The 4,914-nt window shown below is 43.4% G+C and overlaps 1 long non-coding RNA gene across 1 annotated transcript; it reads right to left on the reverse strand.

The window, feature by feature from the left end:
• Nucleotides 1-230: 230 nt before the first annotated feature.
• LOC141746649 (uncharacterized) lies at nucleotides 231-4,673 on the reverse strand. The gene is made up of 3 exons (XR_012588433.1): nucleotides 4,542-4,673; nucleotides 2,210-2,348; nucleotides 231-769 (listed from the first exon to the last, which is right to left on the reverse strand). It is a non-coding gene; the product is annotated as an uncharacterized LOC141746649 (long non-coding RNA).
• Nucleotides 4,674-4,914: the final 241 nt, after the last annotated feature.

The raw sequence follows: 4,914 nt of genomic DNA on the forward strand, positions 1-4,914 counted from the left end.
ACAATTAATTTTAAAATGCATTTCAGTCAAGATGAAAAACTACTTCGTTTTGTGCTTTGGTTTTTAAGGTGCAAGATGAATAAGACACAGAAGACAACAGAAAAGCATTTTCTTCTTGTTTTCGTTTATTAATGACACAAATGCAGTGATTACTCCTAAGTGAAATTCATCAGAAGTCTCCTGGCTGTTTATATCCAATTTTAACACTAGTTGAAATACTTCAAACATTTTGAAAGTGATGTTAGCAGACAGTGGTTTTCTACTGTTAATTGCTTTCATTCAAATACCCACCCCCCACCAAAACATCAGCCACAGAGGAACGTGTCATGGTCCCGCTGTGTCCGGCGTCGGTGCGGCCTCACTGGGAGCACTGTGCAGTGCCCCACCACTGGAGAAGGATGTGAAGGTCCATGAACATGGCCAGAGGAGGGCAACCAAGCTGGCAAGGGGCTGGAAGGCATGTCCTCTGGGAGTGGCCGAGGGCTCGGTGTCTGTCTCCTTTGGAGAGAAGGAGGCCGAGGGGCCACCTCCTGGCTCCCTGCAGCTTCCTAAGGAGGGACGTGTTGAGCTCTTCTCCTGGGATCCGGGGACAGGACGCCTGGGAACGGCTCAAAGCTGCGCCAGCGGAGGGTCAGACATGAGGAAGCATTTCTTTACCGAGAGGGTGGTCACAGGCTGGAACAGGCTTCTGGAGAAGTGGGGAAGGGGATTAGAGCCGTCTCTGCTGGAGTCTCCAAACTGCAGAAATCAGGACTCCACTTGTCCTTCTCTAGAGCGAAATTAAGCTGGTTACAAACAGTATTTGACAATAATCAGGTACATTTTACAGTTCCACTATTTAATCACTTAGATTTGCAGCCCAGCGAGATGAATGTGTCGAAACCTATTTATTCTGACTCCTACAGTACAGCCAGATACTCATATTCTGTGAATCCAGACTAAATGGGACATAAGTTTAAATCACATCTCATTTTGAGTCTGATTTAAGGACACCAAATCTTGCTGCATTTCACAAGCCTGGAACGACAGCCGTCCATGACAAAGCAAGACTGCCCAAAGAAGATTCTGCTGCCCTGGAATATTCTGTCCTTTCCACTTGCAGGTGCTAGGCAGCTCTTAAAGCCTTCAAGAGAATATTAAATATTACAGAAAAGTTTTTGAAATTATTAGATACGGGGCCACTATGCAAGTACATACAATACCATGACCTTACATTATGTATTTCACTGAGCTCAAAATTTTAATTGTTATGTTGGGTTATGTTACTACTTAAAAATAGTAGGAAAATCAGTGTGATGCAGGAAAAAAGCTCATTATTATACCGTATTAAGTGACAGTATTGAAAAAGAGGGTAGTGTGTAATTAGACATAAAGTGTATCCAAGCAGATATTTACAGTCTTCATTACGATGCAGGACAATAAGTCACTGAAGGCAAAAATACACTGCAAATACAATGAAAGTCACCATCAATTTTGCATGCCACGAGAACCTTTAAAATGAACAGGAAAATATGATTTCTTCCTGCAAATAAACTTCACCAAAAAATTGCTATTCGGTTGTGATGTATTCCATTCTTTTGAGCAACCTTTTCCACAGTTCTTCAGCTTGTTTTTGGGGAGGGAGAACAAAAAGAGGAGAAGGGAGAAGGAAGAAAAATGAAAACAAAAGAAAACATTTCTGACTCACGCAGCATAAAATGTATTCCATAGCAAAAGCAATCAGGAACAAGAGGAGAAAAAAGCGCACCCTATTTTTATGCCAAAGCTATATCATAAAGTAATAGTTTAAGAACCCACCGTATTCATAACCTCAGTTTCAGTACAAATGCTGTATTCATTAAAAAGAAATACAGGGTGGCAGGGCTGGATTTATCACTGGAATTTGCACACTGCCGTAAAGAATGTCCTCTATTAATGACAACAGCTGTTGGTTTAATAACCCTAGAAAAGATCGTTAAATTCCTTCACATTTCCCAGAAACAGATGGAAGAAATGCAAAAGTGTTAAAGCATATGGGAGAACATATTGAAATCCAGCAGCCTCCTGGAGCGGCTAGGAATCCTAATGCTGCAGTCTCCCACTTTACGCTGGTCTCCTTGCGGGTACCTAAGGTGTGTGTATTGTGGAAATAATGTAAATACCAGAAGAGGATAGCAGAGGCTTGATGTGCCTCAGGCGGCATTTGCTCTGGCAGTTTATCATCACTTACGCGATGTTTGCAGGCACAGATTTCCTTTCCCCTCTATTTCCTTGTTAGCTTCTTTGCACCTAGAACTGCACACACAGAGGAATCCTTTCATCAAAGAGCTGATAATAAGCCTGTGAATGTAGGTCACCTTCTGCACTTCCTAGAACAAGAAAAAGATTCATTTCAGGAAATGGGAATTTCTCAACAGCCTGAAACAAATCACAGCAGGTCCCAAACTCAATTTTTTCTGTGATGAGGGACACTGTGGCATTCAGACATTGGTGTATAATTTATGCACACGCCTTAAACACCGCACGAGAACATCTAGGAGCATTTGAATGAAATATTGTTGGCGTTGTTGCTAATACAGGCCAGCAATAGTGGCAAAACTTGAAGCAAACTTCAAGCCCAAAGCCGCAAGTAAACAAAAATGGGAGCCCAGCTGTTTCCACCTGATGTCTGCAGTAGGTGTACTCCCTCCCTCCCTGCCTTTTCTCCCCTTTCCCGTTCATTTTGGCTGCCCCGGCATGTGGCAGAGCTTGCCCATGAAGGACGGCGAGGCCAGTCTGGGCTCAGCTGGAGCCGGCCAAGCTCAGCACCTGCAATCTTCCACAGCAGCAGGGGACAGCAGGATTGTCCCGACAGAAAAAGCTAAACTAGAGCTGGATGGCTACTAGGAAAAAGTCTCCCTGTGTAATTGAGCTGACGGCACGCACAGGGAGAGAGATACAGCTGAATGCTCTTTGGGTTTCCGCTAAAAGACTGTTCAGCCACCCATACAGCTAGTGATACTGAAAAAAAAAAGACAAAAAAACCCCAAAACCCCATGCATGTAGAACAGGTACAGCTCTTCAGCGTTTGCAAATTAATATTGATTTAGGCCAGGTAGGGAATCTGTCCCCAGACACGCGTATTCAAGAGAAATTCCTTGCCAACAAATTCCTGGACAAATCACCAAAAACAAATAACTGAAACCTCCTGTAAATGCCGGGGGCTCAGTTCTGCAGTTTGCACAATGAAACTGCTGTGGTGAAAGGCAAGGAAGGAAATCTCCTGACATGAAATTCGGGTGCACAGGCTCCTGTCCTCATCAAAGCTGCTTAAAAAGATTTTTTTTTAAAAAAAAAAAAAGGCAAGATGGTTTTTTCTATCAGAATTTCAACGGGATATTTGATCAGCTTTATTTGCAACTGATTTAAATGTAGAGACCAGGCTTCTCTGTAAGAGGCTGGATCAGGATTCAAGAGGTCCGTGACTAATTGCTATGTGATTTTTGAGGCAACACGTGCAATTGCTCTCCACAGAGGCCAACGGAGCAAGGGCAGCTCTCCTGCTCCGATCATCACCTCTAGGGGCTGTAAATGATACAGAGACTCTCTCTCCAAAGGTCACATGCTTCTTTTTATGAATAAAATACTTTCTGCAATGATTATGTATTGAGATGCAGGATGCTATCTTTGATGTTCTTGCCAGGTTAATAAAGTTTGAGAGACGAGAGGGAATTTTTGTTAGCACAGATGGAGGTATTAACTGACAAACCTTGCAAATTAAATGCTTGGAAGGCACACAGGGTGAAAAATGCAATAAATCTAGTAAATCATTACTAGTTCATTGTTATTATCAGATTACTCTGCCTGCAAATAGCTAGTGATGACTGAAAAATGCTGATTTGCATTGATGTGGGCCTCAAGTTCTCCAAAGCAATTTCTTACTTATAACTCAATTAGCCAGTTAGAACTAACGTGATTACAGACACAGAATGCTGTCCTGTTTTCCTGTTGCAACTTCCCTTTCTTCTGATTTACGTTGCTTTAACAGCATCCTAATATTTTATAATGTCCCAGCAAAAAAAAGAGGCCATGTTGTTTTAATTGAACCTGCAGTAGGAATCAGCTCTGTCCCTTCTGCTTCCAGCTTTGTTTCTGAATTCAACTGGATGTTTTCGAAGCACTTCAGCGAAAAAGTAAACAATGAACATTGGTATTTCTTGACCTATACGCAAATTATCTCCACTCTCTCCGCTCAAAAATGCCAGGGGTTTTTATCTCCTCTACAATTATCTGCTTTATGAAATGTCACAGCAAAGCTATAAGAAAAACTGGGCTTTTTAGTATTTGGGGTTTGGGGTTTTTTTAAAAGTCTTATTGCATTTTTTGGGTGAAGAAGAGGAAGAATGCTAAAATACCGAGAGCCAGGTCTTTGGCTGAGGCTAGCGAATCCCCACTGAAATCAATCTGCATCAGTTGCATAGGTGGCCAAAAGCTTTTAAAATGTAATTCCTTGGGTTTTGCGCTCCTCTGCCTCCCCTGTTTTCTTTCTGACTGTGAACGGTCGTTTCAGATTTGCATCATACCCCGCGCCACAGCCGCACAAGCAAGGCTGGCTCTCTGCAGCTCGTTCCCAGGCGTCCCAGCGGTTCTGCTCATCCATGGCAGCAGCAGGAGCGACCGCTCCCTGGTGTGACAGGAGCCCTCGTGGGACGGGCTGTAGAGCTCCTCCAGACGCAGCTCACCTGCAGACGAGGAAGATGGGAGTTTTGTAGTGAAACCTCAAGAACTGCTAGAGGGTAAGAACTCACTGCAACACTTCAGCAGTAAACTGACCCGCAAATCTCTAGAAGGCAAAAGTTTTTGGTGCAGGTACCACCCGGCCGCGGCCGTACATTCACTAACAGAAAGGTGCTCAGGCTTTCAGCTCCCCCCATCAGTAACACCTTGAAGGCACCA

This window comes from Larus michahellis, chromosome 7, assembly GCF_964199755.1.
Source record: "Larus michahellis chromosome 7, bLarMic1.1, whole genome shotgun sequence".
Classification (NCBI taxonomy): domain Eukaryota; kingdom Metazoa; phylum Chordata; class Aves; order Charadriiformes; family Laridae; genus Larus; species Larus michahellis.